General features: G+C 58.3%; 1 protein-coding gene across 4 annotated transcripts in view; it reads left to right on the top strand.

The window, feature by feature from the left end:
• LOC146822410 (NACHT, LRR and PYD domains-containing protein 12-like) overlaps nucleotides 1–16,344 on the top strand; it is a 683,437-nt gene that overhangs the window by 97,123 nt on the left and 569,970 nt on the right. The gene's annotated exons all lie outside the window — the stretch shown is intronic.

The following is a 16,344-nucleotide window of genomic DNA, read 5'->3' as shown; positions in this document are numbered from 1 at the left end:
TCAATAGTCTCTTAGACTGTCTGGAGTGTCTTGGACGAGCTTTAAAGACTTGACTCTTAGGAGAGGAGGTGGTGGGAAGACCTAGGCCAAGATTCATCCGGTATGGCGCTGTCCTGCTCTCTCCCTGTCACGCAACACATACTTGGCTGCTGCGCTGCGCTACGTGCTTGACACCTTTGTACATCTGGGCCTTAGTCTCAAGCTGTAGTTATCGCAATCATGACTGAGGGAACGGATGGAATGTCTGATGTTAAAGGACATAACTTTAACTCACCTGTCTCCATGAGGTTTGAAGCCTGGTACCATTCGCGGCTCATACCGTACACTCGTATTCTTACTCTTAACCTTGTAGTAGAGGCACCTTAATACAGCAGAACTGCCTATTCTCACACAAGGTTAGTTTCTTGAAATATAGACAGGATTGACTAAATGCTCATTAGGTACTCACAGACACAGGTGAGAGAAGTGACAAATGTATGTATGTACGTGGTATTTCTATAGCAGAAATCTATACAAAAGGCTGCGGAGCGCTGTACAGGGTCAAAGACAGCGAGTGACAGGAGAGGCAGCGGAGTGCTGTACAGGGTCAAAGAGAGCGAGTGACAGGAGAGGCAGCGGAGCACTGTACAGGGTCAAAGACAGCGAGTGACAGGAGAGGCAGCGGAGCACTGTACAGGGTCAAGGACAGCGAGTGACAGGAGAGGCAGCGGAGCGATGCACAGGGTCAAAGGCAGCGAGTGACAGGAGAGGCAGCGGAGCACTGTACAAGGTCAAAGGCAGCGAGTGACAGGAGAGGCAGCGGAGCGATGCACAGGGTCAAAGGCAGCGAGTGACAGGAGAGGCTGCGGAGCGCTGTACAGGGTCAAAGACAGCGAGTGACAGGAGAGGCAGCGGAGCGCGATACAGGGTCAAAGACAGAGAGTGACACAAGAGGCAGCTGAGCGCTGTACAGGGTCAAAGACAGCGAGTGACAGGAGAGGCAGCGGAGTGCTGTACAGGGTCAAAGACAGCGAGTGACAGGAGAGGCAGCGAAGTGCTGTACAGGGTCAAAGACAGCGAGTGACAGGAGAGGCAGCGGAGCGATGCACAGGGTCAAAGGCAGCGAGTGACAGGAGAGGCTGCTGAGCGCTGTACAGGGTCAAAGACAGCGAGTGACAGGAGAGGCAGCGGAGCGCGATACAGGGTCAAAGACAGAGAGTGACACAAGAGGCAGCTGAGCGCTGTACAGGGTCAAAGAGAGCGAGTGACAGGAGAGGCAGCGGAGCACTGTACAGGGTCAAAGACAGCGAGTGACAGGAGAGGCAGCGGAGCACTGTACAGGGTCAAGGACAGCGAGTGACAGGAGAGGCAGCGGAGCGATGCACAGGGTCAAAGGCAGCGAGTGACAGGAGAGGCAGCGGAGCACTGTACAAGGTCAAAGGCAGCGAGTGACAGGAGAGGCAGCGGAGCGATGCACAGGGTCAAAGGCAGCGAGTGACAGGAGAGGCTGCGGAGCGCTGTACAGGGTCAAAGACAGCGAGTGACAGGAGAGGCAGCGGAGCGCGATACAGGGTCAAAGACAGAGAGTGACACAAGAGGCAGCTGAGCGCTGTACAGGGTCAAAGACAGCGAGTGACAGGAGAGGCAGCGGAGTGCTGTACAGGGTCAAAGACAGCGAGTGACAGGAGAGGCAGCGAAGTGCTGTACAGGGTCAAAGACAGCGAGTGACAGGAGAGGCAGCGGAGCGATGCACAGGGTCAAAGGCAGCGAGTGACAGGAGAGGCTGCTGAGCGCTGTACAGGGTCAAAGACAGCGAGTGACAGGAGAGGCAGCGGAGCGCGATACAGGGTCAAAGACAGAGAGTGACACAAGAGGCAGCTGAGCGCTGTACAGGGTCAAAGACAGCGAGTGACAGGAGAGGCAGCGGAGTGCTGTACAGGGTCAAAGACAGCGAGTGACAGGAGAGGCAGCGGAGCGATGCACAGGGTCAAGGACAGCGAGTGACAGGAGAGGCAGCGGAGCGCTGTACAGGGTCAACGACAGCGAGTGACAGGAGAGGCAGCGGAGTGCTGTACAGGGTCAAAGACAGCGAGTGACAGGAGAGGCTGCAAAGTGCTGTACAGGGTCAAAGACAGCGAGTGACAGGAGAGGCAGCGGAGCACTGTACAGGGTCAAGGACAGTGAGTGACAGGAGAGGCAGCGGAGCACAGTACAGGGTCAAGGACAGTGAGTGACAGGAGAGGCAGCGGAGCGCGGTACAGGGTCAAAGACAGTGAGTGACAGGAGAGGCAGCGGAGCACTGTACAGGGTCAAAGACAGTGAGTGACAGGAGAGGCAGCGGAGCACTGTACAGGGTCAAAGACAGTGAGTGACAGGAGAGGCAGCGGAGCACTGTACAGGGTCAAAGACAGCGAGTGACAGGAGAGGCAGCGGAGCGCTGTACAGGGTCAAAGACAGCGAGTGACAGGAGAGGCAGCGGAGCACTGTACAGGGTCAAAGACAGTGAGTGACAGGAGAGGCAGCGGAGCACTGTACAGGGTCAAAGACAGCGAGTGACAGGAGAGGCAGCGGAGCGCTGTACAGGGTCAAAGACAGCGAGTGACAGGAGAGGCAGCGGAGCGATGCACAGGGTCAAAGGCAGCGAGTGACAGGAGAGGCAGCGAAGTGCTGTACAGGGTCAAAGACAGCGAGTGACAGGAGAGGCAGCGGAGCGATGCACAGGGTCAAAGGCAGCGAGTGACAGGAGAGGCTGCTGAGCGCTGTACAGGGTCAAAGACAGCGAGTGACAGGAGAGGCAGCGGAGCGCGATACAGGGTCAAAGACAGAGAGTGACACAAGAGGCAGCTGAGCTCTGTACAGGGTCAAAGACAGCGAGTGACAGGAGAGGCAGCGGAGTGCTGTACAGGGTCAAAGACAGCGAGTGACAGGAGAGGCAGCGGAGCGATGCACAGGGTCAAGGACAGCGAGTGACAGGAGAGGCAGCGGAGCGCTGTACAGGGTCAAGGACAGCGAGTGACAGGAGAGGCAGCGGAGTGCTGTACAGGGTCAAAGAGAGCGAGTGACAGGAGAGGCTGCGAAGTGCTGTACAGGGTCAAAGACAGCGAGTGACAGGAGAGGCAGCGGAGCACTGTACAGGGTCAAAGACAGCGAGTGACAGGAGAGGCAGCGGAGCACTGTACAGGGTCAAAGACAGCGAGTGACAGGAGAGGCAGCGGATCGATGCACAGGGTCAAAGACAGCGAGTGACAGGAGAGGCAGCGGAGCACTGTACAGGGTCAAGGACAGTGAGTGACAGGAGAGGCAGCGGAGCGCGGTACAGGGTCAAAGACAGTGAGTGACAGGAGAGGCAGCGGAGCACTGTACAGGGTCAAAGACAGTGAGTGACAGGAGAGGCAGCGGAGCACTGTACAGGGTCAAAGACAGTGAGTGACAGGAGAGGCAGCGGAGCACTGTACAGGGTCAAAGACAGCGAGTGACAGGAGAGGCAGCGGAGCGCTGTACAGGGTCAAAGACAGCGAGTGACAGGAGAGGCAGCGGAGCGATGCACAGGGTCAAAGGCAGCGAGTGACAGGAGAGGCAGCGGAGCGATGCACAGGGTCAAAGGCAGCGAGTGACAGGAGAGGCAGCGAAGTGCTGTACAGGGTCAAAGACAGCGAGTGACAGGAGAGGCAGCGGAGCGATGCACAGGGTCAAAGGCAGCGAGTGACAGGAGAGGCTGCTGAGCGCTGTACAGGGTCAAAGACAGCGAGTGACAGGAGAGGCAGCGGAGCGCGATACAGGGTCAAAGACAGAGAGTGACACAAGAGGCAGCTGAGCTCTGTACAGGGTCAAAGACATCGAGTGACAGGAGAGGCAGCGGAGTGCTGTACAGGGTCAAAGACAGCGAGTGACAGGAGAGGCAGCGGAGCGATGCACAGGGTCAAGGACAGCGAGTGACAGGAGAGGCCCCGGAGCGCTGTACAGGGTCAAGGACAGCGAGTGACAGGAGAGGCAGCGGAGTGCTGTACAGGGTCAAAGACAGCGAGTGACAGGAGAGGCTGTGAAGTGCTGTACAGGGTCAAAGACAGCGAGTGACAGGAGAGGCAGCGGAGCACTGTACAGGGTCAAAGACAGCGAGTGACAGGAGAGGCAGCGGAGCACGGTACAGGGTCAAAGACAGCGAGTGACAGGAGAGGCAGCGGAGCGATGCACAGGGTCAAAGACAACGAGTGACAGGAGAGGCAGCGGAGCACTGTACAGGGTCAAGGACAGTGAGTGACAGGAGAGGCAGCGGAGCGCTGAACAAGGTCAAAGACAGTGAGTGACAGGAGAGGCAGCGGAGCACTGTACAGGGTCAAGGACAGTGAGTGACAGGAGAGGCAGCGGAGCGCGGTACAGGGTCAAAGACAGTGAGTGACAGGAGAGGCAGCGGAGCACTGTACAGGGTCAAAGACAGTGAGTGACAGGAGAGGCAGCGGAGCACTGTACAGGGTCAAAGACAGTGAGTGACAGGAGAGGCAGCGGAGCACTGTACAGGGTCAAAGATAGTGAGTGACAGGAGAGGCGGCGGAGCGCTGTACAGGGTCAAAGACAGCGAGTGACAGGAGAGGCAGCGGAGCGCGGTACAGGGTCAAAGACAGTGAGTGACAGGAGAGGCAGCGGAGCACTGTACAGGGTCAAAGACAGTGAGTGACAGGAGAGGCAGCGGAGCACTGTACAGGGTCAAAGACAGCGAGTGACAGGAGAGGCAGCGCAGTGCTGTACAGGGTCAAAGAGAGCGAGTGACAGGAGAGGCAGCGAAGTGCTGTACAGGGTCAACGACAGCAAGTGACAGGAGAGGCAGCGAAGCGTTGTACAGGGTCAAGGACAGCGAGTGACAGGAGAGGCAGCGGAGCGCTGTACAGGGTCAAGGACAGCGAGTGACAGGAGAGGCAGTGGAGCGCTGTACAGGGTCAAGGACAGCGAGTGACAAAAGAGGCAGCTGAGCGCTGTACAGGGTCAAAGACAGCGAGTGACAGGGGAGGCAGTGGAGCGCTGTACAGGGTCAAAGACAGCGAGTGACAGGAGAGGCGGCGGAGCGCTGTACAGGGTCAAGGACAGCGAGTGACAGGAGAGGCAGCGGAGCACTGTACAGGGTCAAGGACAGCGAGTGACAGGAGAGGCAGCGCAGCGATGCACAGGGTCAAAGACAGCGAGTGACAGGAGAGGCAGCGGAGCACTGTACAGGGTCAAGGACAGAGAGTGACAGGAGAGGCAGCGGAGCACTGTACAGGGTCAAAGACAGCGAGTGACAGGAGAGGCAGCGGAGCGCGGTACAGGGTCAAAGACAGCGAGTGACAGGAGAGGCTGCGAAGTGCTGTACAGGGTCAAAGACAGCGAGTGACAGGAGAGGCAGCGGAGCGCGGTACAGGGTCAAAGACAGCGAGTGACAGGAGAGGCAGCGGAGCACTGTACAGGGTCAAAGACAGCGAGTGACAGGAGAGGCAGCGGAGCACTGTACAGGGTCAAGGACAGTGAGTGACAGGAGAGGCAGCGGAGCGCGGTACAGGGTCAAAGACAGTGAGTGACAGGAGAGGCAGCGGAGCACTGTACAGGGTCAAAGACAGTGAGTGACAGGAGAGGCAGCGGAGCACTGTACAGGGTCAAAGACAGCGAGTGACAGGAGAGGCAGCGAAGTGCTGTACAGGGTCAAAGAGAGCGAGTGACAGGAGAGGCAGCGAAGTGCTTTACAGGGTCAACGACAGCGAGTGACAGGAGAGGCAGCGAAGCGTTGTACAGGGTCAAGGACAGCGAGTGACAGGAGAGGCAGCGGAGCGCTGTACAGGGTCAAAGACAGCGAGCGACAGGAGAGGCAGCGGAGCGATGCACAGGGTCAAAGGCAGCGAGTGACAGGAGAGGCAGCGAAGTGCTGTACATGGTCAAAGACAGCGAGTGACAGGAGAGGCAGCGGAGCGATGCACAGGGTCAAAGACAGCGAGTGACAGGAGAGGCAGCGGAGCGTGATACAGGGTCAAAGACAGAGAGTGACACAAGAGGCAGCTGAGCGCTGTACAGGGTCAAAGACAGCGAGTGACAGGAGAGGCAGCGAAGTGCTGTACAGGGTCAAAGACAGCGAGTGACAGGAGAGGCAGCTGAGCGATGCACAGAGTCAAAGGCAGCGAGTGACAGGAGAGGCAGCGGAGCACTGTACAGGGTCAAGGACAGCGAGTGACAGGAGAGGCAGCGGAGCACTGTACAGGATCAAAGAGAGCGAGTGACAGGAGAGGCAGCGGAGCACTGTACAGGGTCAAGGACAGCGAGTGACAGGAGAGGCGGCGGAGCACTGTACAGGGTCAAAGACAGCGAGTGACAGGAGAGGCAGCGGAGCGCTGAACAAGGTCAAAGACAGTGAGTGACAGGAGAGGCAGCGAAGCGTTGTACCGGGTCAAGGACAGCGAGTGACAGGAGAGGCAGCGAAGTGCTGTACAGGGTCAAAGACAGCGAGTGACAGAAGAGGCAGCGAAGTGCTGTACAGGGTCAAAGACAGCGAGTGACAGGAGAGGCAGCGGAGCACTGTACAGGGTCAAAGACAGCGAGTGACAGGAGAGGCAGCGAAGTGCTGTACAGGGTCAAAGGCAGCGAGTGACAGGAGAGGCAGCGGAGCACTGTACAGGGTCAAAGACAGCGAGTGACAGGAGAGGCAGCGGAGCACTGTAAAGGGTCAAAGACAGCGAGTGACAGGAGAGGCAGCGGTGCGATGCACAGGGTCAAAGGCAGCGAGTGACAGGAGAGGCAGCGGAGCACTGTACAGGGTCAAAGACAGCGAGTGACAGGAGAGGCAGCGGAGCGATGCACAGGGTCAAGGACAGCGAGTGACAGGAGAGGCAGCGGAGCGCTGTACAGGGTCAAAGGCAGCGAGTGACAGAAGAGGCAGTGGAGCGCTGTACAGGGTCAAAGGCAGCGAGTGACAGGAGAGGCAGCGAAGTGCTGTACAGGGTCAAAGACAGCGAGTGACAGGAGAGGCAGCGGAGCACTGTACAGGGTCAAAGACAGTGAGTGACAGGAGAAACAGTGGAGCGCTGTACAGGGTCAAAGATAGTGAGTGACAGGAGAGGCAGCGGAGCACTGTACAGGGTCAAGGACAGCGAGTGACAGGAGAGGCAGCGGAGCGCTGTACAGGGTCAAAGACAGCGAGTGACAGGAGAGGCAGCGGAGCGCTGTACAAGGTCAAAGACAGTGAGTGACAGGAGAGACAGTGGAGCGCTGTACAGGGTCAAAGATTGTGAGTGACAGGAGAGGCAGCGGAGCACTGTACAGGGTCAAGGACAGCGAGTGACACAAGAGGCAGCTGAGCGCTGTACAGGGTCAAAGACAGCGAGTGACAGGAGAGGCGGCGGAGCGTTGTACAGGGTCAAGGACAGCGAGTGACAGGAGAGGCGGCGGAGCGCTGTACAGGGTCAAGGACAGCGAGTGACAGGAGAGGCAGCGGAGCGCTGTACAGGGGCAAAGACAGTGAGTGACAGGAGAGGCAGCGGAGCGCGGTACAGGGTCAAGGACAGCGAGTGACAGGAGAGGCAGCGGAGCGCTGTACAGGGTCAAAGACAGCGAGTGACAGGAGAGGCAGCGGAGCGCTGTACAGGATCAAAGAGAGCGAGTGACAGGAGAGGCAGTGGAGCGCTGTACAGGGTCAAAGACAGTGACATACAGGAGAGACAGTGGAGCGCTGTACAGGGTCAAAGATAGTGAGTGACAGGAGAGGCAGCGGAGCACTGTACAGGGTCAAGGACAGCGAGTGACAGGAGAGGCAGCGAAGCGCTGTACAGGGTCAAAGACAGCGAGTGACAGGAGAGGCTGCGAAGTGCTGTACAGGGTCAAAGACAGCGAGTGACAGGAGAGGCAGCGGAGCACTGTACAGGGTCAAAGACAGCGAGTGACAGGATAGGCAGCGGAGCACTGTACAGGGTCAAGGACAGTGAGTGACAGGAGAGGCAGCGGAGCGCGGTACAGGGTCAAAGACAGTGAGTGACAGGAGAGGCAGCGGAGCACTGTACAGGGTCAAAGACAGTGAGTGACAGGAGAGGCAGAGGAGCACTGTACAGGGTCAAAGACAGCGAGTGACAGGAGAGGCAGCGAAGTGCTGTACAGGGTCAAAGAGAGCGAGTGACAGGAGAGGCAGCGAAGTGCTGTACAGGGTCAACGACAGCGAGTGACAGGAGAGGCAGCGAAGCGTTGTACAGGGTCAAGGACAGCGAGTGACAGGAGAGGCAGCGGAGCGCTGTATAGGGTCAAGGACAGCGAGTGACAGGAGAGGCAGTGGAGCGCTGTACAGGGTCAAGGACAGCGAGTGACACAAGAGGCAGCTGAGCGCTGTACAGGGTCAAAGACAGCGAGTGACAGGAGAGGCAGTGGAGCGCTGTACAGGGTCAAAGACAGCGAGTGACAGGAGAAGCGGCGGAGCGCTGTACAGGGTCAAGGACGGAAGTGACAGGAGAGGCAGAGGAGCACTGTACAGGGTCAAGGACAGCGAGTGACAGGAGAGGCAGCGGAGCACTGTACGGGGTCAAGGACAGAGAGTGACAGGAGAGGCAGCGGAGCACTGTACAGGGTCAAAGACAGCGAGTGACAGGAGAGGCAGCGGAGCGCGGTACAGGGTCAAAGACAGCGAGTGACAGGAGAGGCTGCGAAGTGCTGTACAGGGTCAAAGACAGCGAGTGACAGGAGAGGCAGCGGAGCGCGGTACAGGGTCAAAGACAGCGAGTGACAGGAGAGGCAGCGGAGCGCTGTACAGGGTCAAAGACAGCGAGTGACAGGAGAGGCAGCGGAGCACTGTACAGGGTCAAGGACAGTGAGTGACAGGAGAGGCAGCGGAGCGCGGTACAGGGTCAAAGACAGTGAGTGACAGGAGAGGCAGCGGAGCACTGTACAGGGTCAAAGACAGTGAGTGACAGGAGAGGCAGCGGAGCACTGTACAGGGTCAAAGACAGCGAGTGACAGGAGAGGCAGCGAAGTGCTGTACAGGGTCAAAGAGAGCGAGTGACAGGAGAGGCAGCGAAGTGCTGTACAGGGTCAACGACAGCGAGTGACAGGAGAGGCAGCGAAGCGTTGTAAAGGGTCAAGGACAGCGAGTGACAGGAGAGGCAGCGGAGCGCTGTACAGGGTCAAAGACAGCGAGTGACAGGAGAGGCAGCGGAGCGATGCACAGGGTCAAAGGCAGCGAGTGACAGGAGAGGCAGCGGAGCGATGCACAGGGTCAAAGGCAGCGAGTGACAGGAGAGGCTGCTGAGCGCTGTACAGGGTCAAAGACAGCGAGTGACAGGAAAGGCAGCGGAGCGCGATACAGGGTCAAAGACAGAGAGTGACACAAGAGGCAGCTGAGCTCTGTACAGGGTCAAAGACAGCGAGTGACAGGAGAGGCAGCGGAGCGATGCACAGGGTCAAAGACAGCGAGTGACAGAAGAGGCAGCGAAGTGCTGTACAGGGTCAAAGACAGCGAGTGACAGGAGAGGCAGCGGAGCACTGTACAGGGTCAAAGACAGCGAGTGACAGGAGAGGCAGCGAAGTGCTGTACAGGGTCAAAGGCAGCGAGTGACAGGAGAGGCAGCGGAGCACTGTACAGGGTCAAAGACAGCGAGTGACAGGAGAGGCAGCGGAGCACTGTAAAGGGTCAAAGACAGCGAGTGACAGGAGAGGCAGCGGAGCGATGCACAGGGTCAAAGGCAGCGAGTGACAGGAGAGGCAGCGGAGCACTGTACAGGGTCAAAGACAGCGAGTGACAGGAGAGGCAGCGGAGCGATGCACAGGGTCAAGGACAGCGAGTGACAGGAGAGGCAGCGGAGCGCTGTACAGGGTCAAAGGCAGCGAGTGACAGAAGAGGCAGTGGAGCGCTGTACAGGGTCAAAGGCAGCGAGTGACAGGAGAGGCAGCGAAGTGCTGTACAGGGTCAAAGACAGCGAGTGACAGGAGAGGCAGCGGAGCACTGTACAGGGTCAAAGACAGTGAGTGACAGGAGAAACAGTGGAGCGCTGTACAGGGTCAAAGATAGTGAGTGACAGGAGAGGCAGCGGAGCACTGTACAGGGTCAAGGACAGCGAGTGACAGGAGAGGCAGCGGAGCGCTGTACAGGGTCAAAGACAGCGAGTGACAGGAGAGGCAGCGGAGCGCTGTACAAGGTCAAAGACAGTGAGTGACAGGAGAGACAGTGGAGCGCTGTACAGGGTCAAAGATTGTGAGTGACAGGAGAGGCAGCGGAGCACTGTACAGGGTCAAGGACAGCGAGTGACACAAGAGGCAGCTGAGCGCTGTACAGGGTCAAAGACAGCGAGTGACAGGAGAGGCGGCGGAGCGTTGTACAGGGTCAAGGACAGCGAGTGACAGGAGAGGCGGCGGAGCGCTGTACAGGGTCAAGGACAGCGAGTGACAGGAGAGGCAGCGGAGCGCTGTACAGGGGCAAAGACAGTGAGTGACAGGAGAGGCAGCGGAGCGCGGTACAGGGTCAAGGACAGCGAGTGACAGGAGAGGCAGCGGAGCGCTGTACAGGGTCAAAGACAGCGAGTGACAGGAGAGGCAGCGGAGCGCTGTACAGGATCAAAGAGAGCGAGTGACAGGAGAGGCAGTGGAGCGCTGTACAGGGTCAAAGACAGTGACATACAGGAGAGACAGTGGAGCGCTGTACAGGGTCAAAGATAGTGAGTGACAGGAGAGGCAGCGGAGCACTGTACAGGGTCAAGGACAGCGAGTGACAGGAGAGGCAGCGAAGCGCTGTACAGGGTCAAAGACAGCGAGTGACAGGAGAGGCTGCGAAGTGCTGTACAGGGTCAAAGACAGCGAGTGACAGGAGAGGCAGCGGAGCACTGTACAGGGTCAAAGACAGCGAGTGACAGGATAGGCAGCGGAGCACTGTACAGGGTCAAGGACAGTGAGTGACAGGAGAGGCAGCGGAGCGCGGTACAGGGTCAAAGACAGTGAGTGACAGGAGAGGCAGCGGAGCACTGTACAGGGTCAAAGACAGTGAGTGACAGGAGAGGCAGAGGAGCACTGTACAGGGTCAAAGACAGCGAGTGACAGGAGAGGCAGCGAAGTGCTGTACAGGGTCAAAGAGAGCGAGTGACAGGAGAGGCAGCGAAGTGCTGTACAGGGTCAACGACAGCGAGTGACAGGAGAGGCAGCGAAGCGTTGTACAGGGTCAAGGACAGCGAGTGACAGGAGAGGCAGCGGAGCGCTGTATAGGGTCAAGGACAGCGAGTGACAGGAGAGGCAGTGGAGCGCTGTACAGGGTCAAGGACAGCGAGTGACACAAGAGGCAGCTGAGCGCTGTACAGGGTCAAAGACAGCGAGTGACAGGAGAGGCAGTGGAGCGCTGTACAGGGTCAAAGACAGCGAGTGACAGGAGAAGCGGCGGAGCGCTGTACAGGGTCAAGGACGGAAGTGACAGGAGAGGCAGAGGAGCACTGTACAGGGTCAAGGACAGCGAGTGACAGGAGAGGCAGCGGAGCACTGTACGGGGTCAAGGACAGAGAGTGACAGGAGAGGCAGCGGAGCACTGTACAGGGTCAAAGACAGCGAGTGACAGGAGAGGCAGCGGAGCGCGGTACAGGGTCAAAGACAGCGAGTGACAGGAGAGGCTGCGAAGTGCTGTACAGGGTCAAAGACAGCGAGTGACAGGAGAGGCAGCGGAGCGCGGTACAGGGTCAAAGACAGCGAGTGACAGGAGAGGCAGCGGAGCGCTGTACAGGGTCAAAGACAGCGAGTGACAGGAGAGGCAGCGGAGCACTGTACAGGGTCAAGGACAGTGAGTGACAGGAGAGGCAGCGGAGCGCGGTACAGGGTCAAAGACAGTGAGTGACAGGAGAGGCAGCGGAGCACTGTACAGGGTCAAAGACAGTGAGTGACAGGAGAGGCAGCGGAGCACTGTACAGGGTCAAAGACAGCGAGTGACAGGAGAGGCAGCGAAGTGCTGTACAGGGTCAAAGAGAGCGAGTGACAGGAGAGGCAGCGAAGTGCTGTACAGGGTCAACGACAGCGAGTGACAGGAGAGGCAGCGAAGCGTTGTAAAGGGTCAAGGACAGCGAGTGACAGGAGAGGCAGCGGAGCGCTGTACAGGGTCAAAGACAGCGAGTGACAGGAGAGGCAGCGGAGCGATGCACAGGGTCAAAGGCAGCGAGTGACAGGAGAGGCAGCGGAGCGATGCACAGGGTCAAAGGCAGCGAGTGACAGGAGAGGCTGCTGAGCGCTGTACAGGGTCAAAGACAGCGAGTGACAGGAAAGGCAGCGGAGCGCGATACAGGGTCAAAGACAGAGTGACACAAGAGGCAGCTGAGCGCTGTACAGGGTCAAAGACAGCGAGTGACAGGAGAGGCAGCGAAGTGCTGTACAGGGTCAAAGACAGCGAGTGACAGGAGAGGCAGCGGAGCGATGCACAGAGTCAAAGGCAGTGAGTGACAGGAGAGGCAGCGGAGCACTGTACAGGGTCAAGGACAGCGAGTGACAGGAGAGGCAGCGGAGCACTGTACAGGGTCAAGGACAGCGAGTGACAGAAGAGGCGGCGGAGCACTGTACAGGGTCAAAAACAGCGAGTGACAGGAGAGGCAGCGGAGCGCTGAACAAGGTCAAAGACAGTGAGTGACAGGAGAGGCAGCGAAGCGTTGTACAGGGTCAAGGACAGCGAGTGACAGGAGAGGCAGCGAAGTGCTGTACAGGGTCAAAGACAGCGAGTGACAGGAGAGGCAGCAAAGTGCTGTACAGGGTCAAAGACAGCGAATGACAGGAGAGGCAGCGGAGCACTGTACAGGGTCAAAGACAGCGAGTGACAGGAGAGGCAGCGAAGTGCTGTACAGGGTCAAAGGCAGCGAGTGACAGGAGAGGCAGCGGAGCACTGTACAGGGTCAAAGACAGAGAGTGACAGGAGAGGCAGCGGAGCACTGTACAGGGTCAAAGACAGCGAGTGACAGGAGAGGCAGCGGAGCGATACACAGGGTCAAGGACAGCGAGTGACAGGAGAGGCAGCGGAGCGCTGTACAGCGTCAAAGGCAGCGAGTGACAGAAGAGGCAGTGGAGCGCTGTACAGGGTCAAAGGCAGCGAGTAACAGGAGAGGCAGCGAAGTGCTGTACAGGGTCAAAGACAGCGAGTGACAGGAGAGGCAGCGGAGCACTGTACAGGGTCAAAGACAGTGAGTGACAGGAGAGAGAGTGGAGCGCTGTACAGGGTCAAAGATAGTGAGTGACAGGAGAGGCAGCGGAGCACTGTACAGGGTCAAGGACAGCGAGTGACACGAGAGGCAGCAGAGCGCTGTACAGGGTCAAAGACAGCGAGTGACAGGAGAGGCAGCGGAGTGCTGTACAAGGTCAAAGACAGTGAGTGACAGGAGAGACAGTGGAGCGCTGTACAGGGTCAAGGACAGCGAGTGACACAAGAGGCAGCTGAGCGCTGTACAGGGTCAAAGACAGTGAGTGACAGGAGAGGCAGCGGAGCACTGTACAGGGTCAAAGACAGTTAGTGACAGGAGAGGCAGCGGAGCACTGTACAGGGTCAAAGACAGCGAGTGACAGGAGAGGCAGCAAAGTGCTGTACAGGGTCAAAGAGAGCGAGTGACAGGAGAGGCAGCGAAGTGCTGTACAGGGTCAACGACAGCGAGTGACAGGAGAGGCAGCGAAGCGTTGTACAGGGTCAAGGACAGCGAGTGACAGGAGAGGCAGCGGAGCGCTGTACAGGGTCAAAGACAGCGAGTGACAGGGGAGGCAGCGGAGCGATGCACAGGGTCAAAGGCAGCGAGTGACAGGAGAGGCAGCGAAGTGCTGTACAGGGTCAAAGACAGCGAGTGACAGGAGAGGCAGCGGAGCGATGCACAGGGTCAAAGGCAGTGAGTGACAGGAGAGGCTGCTGAGCGCTGTACAGGGTCAAAGACAGCGAGTGACAGGAGAGGCAGCGGAGCGCGATACAGGGTCAAAGACAGAGTGACACATGAGGCAGCTGAGCGCTGTACAGGGTCAAAGACAGTGAGTGACAGGAGAGGCAGCGGAGCACTGTACAGGGTCAAAGACAGCGAGTGACAGGAGAGGCAGCGAAGTGCTGTACAGGGTCAAAGAGAGCGAGTGACAGGAGAGGCAGCGAAGTGCTGTACAGGGTCAAAGACAGCGAGTGACAGGAGAGGCAGCGGAGCGATACACAGGGTCAAGGACAGCGAGTGACAGGAGAGGCAGCGGAGTGCTGTACAGCGTCAAAGGCAGCGAGTGACAGAAGAGGCAGTGGAGCGCTGTACAGGGTCAAAGGCAGCGAGTAACAGGAGAGGCAGCGAAGTGCTGTACAGGGTCAAAGACAGCGAGTGACAGGAGAGGCAGCGGAGCACTGTACAGGGTCAAAGACAGTGAGTGACAGGAGAGGCAGCGGAGCACTGTACAGGGTCAAAGACAGCGAGTGACAGGAGAGGCAGCGAAGTGCTGTACAGGGTCAAAGAGAGCGAGTGACAGGAGAGGCAGCGAAGTGCTGTACAGGGTCAAAGACAGCGAGTGACAGGAGAGGCAGCGGAGCACTGTACAGGGTCAAAGACAGTGAGTGACAGGAGAGAGAGTGGAGCGCTGTACAGGGTCAAAGATAGTGAGTGACAGGAGAGGCAGCGGAGCACTGTACAGGGTCAAGGACAGCGAGTGACACGAGAGGCAGCAGAGCGCTGTACAGGGTCAAAGACAGCGAGTGACAGGAGAGGCAGCGGAGTGCTGTACAAGGTCAAAGACAGTGAGTGACAGGAGAGACAGTGGAGCGCTGTACAGGGTCAAGGACAGCGAGTGACACAAGAGGCAGCTGAGCGCTGTACAGGGTCAAAGACAGTGAGTGACAGGAGAGGCAGCGGAGCACTGTACAGGGTCAAAGACAGTTAGTGACAGGAGAGGCAGCGGAGCACTGTACAGGGTCAAAGACAGCGAGTGACAGGAGAGGCAGCAAAGTGCTGTACAGGGTCAAAGAGAGCGAGTGACAGGAGAGGCAGCGAAGTGCTGTACAGGGTCAACGACAGCGAGTGACAGGAGAGGCAGCGAAGCGTTGTACAGGGTCAAGGACAGCGAGTGACAGGAGAGGCAGCGGAGCGCTGTACAGGGTCAAAGACAGCGAGTGACAGGGGAGGCAGCGGAGCGATGCACAGGGTCAAAGGCAGCGAGTGACAGGAGAGGCAGCGAAGTGCTGTACAGGGTCAAAGACAGCGAGTGACAGGAGAGGCAGCGGAGCCATGCACAGGGTCAAAGGCAGTGAGTGACAGGAGAGGCTGCTGAGCGCTGTACAGGGTCAAAGACAGCGAGTGACAGGAGAGGCAGCGGAGCGCGATACAGGGTCAAAGACAGAGTGACACATGAGGCAGCTGAGCGCTGTACAGGGTCAAAGACAGTGAGTGACAGGAGAGGCAGCGGAGCACTGTACAGGGTCAAAGACAGCGAGTGACAGGAGAGGCAGCGAAGTGCTGTACAGGGTCAAAGAGAGCGAGTGACAGGAGAGGCAGCGAAGTGCTGTACAGGGTCAAAGACAGCGAGTGACAGGAGAGGCAGCGGAGCGATACACAGGGTCAAGGACAGCGAGTGACAGGAGAGGCAGCGGAGCGCTGTACAGCGTCAAAGGCAGCGAGTGACAGAAGAGGCAGTGGAGCGCTGTACAGGGTCAAAGGCAGCGAGTAACAGGAGAGGCAGCGAAGTGCTGTACAGGGTCAAAGACAGCGAGTGACAGGAGAGGCAGCGGAGCACTGTACAGGGTCAAAGACAGTGAGTGACAGGAGAGGCAGCGGAGCACTGTACAGGGTCAAAGACAGCGAGTGACAGGAGAGGCAGCGAAGTGCTGTACAGGGTCAAAGAGAGCGAGTGACAGGAGAGGCAGCGAAGTGCTGTACAGGGTCAACGACAGCGAGTGACAGGAGAGGCAGCGAAGCGTTGTAAAGGGTCAAGGACAGCGAGTGACAGGAGAGGCAGCGGAGCGCTGTACAGGGTCAAAGACAGCGAGTGACAGGAGAGGCAGCGGAGCGATGCACAGGGTCAAAGGCAGCGAGTGACAGGAGAGGCAGCGGAGCGATGCACAGGGTCAAAGGCAGCTAGTGACAGGAGAGGCTGCTGAGCGCTGTACAGGGTCAAAGACAGCGAGTGACAGGAAAGGCAGCGGAGCACGATACAGGGTCAAAGACAGAGTGACACAAGAGGCAGCTGAGCGCTGTACAGGGTCAAAGACAGCGAGTGACAGGAGAGGCAACGAAGTGCTGTACAGGGTCAAAGACAGCGAGTGACAGGAGAGGCAGCGGAGCGATGCACAGAGTCAAAGGCAGCGAGTGACAGGAGAGGCAGCGGAGCACTGTACAGGGTCAAGGACAGCGAGTGACAGGAGAGGCAGCGGAGCACTGTACAGGGTCAAGGACAGCGAGTGACAGGAGAGGCAGCGGAGCG

Source organism: Triturus cristatus, chromosome 6 (genome assembly GCF_964204655.1).
Source record: "Triturus cristatus chromosome 6, aTriCri1.1, whole genome shotgun sequence".
NCBI lineage: Eukaryota > Metazoa > Chordata > Amphibia > Caudata > Salamandridae > Triturus > Triturus cristatus.
Note: the sequence above shows the minus strand (reverse complement) of the source record. Positions and strands in the feature narration are given on the sequence as shown.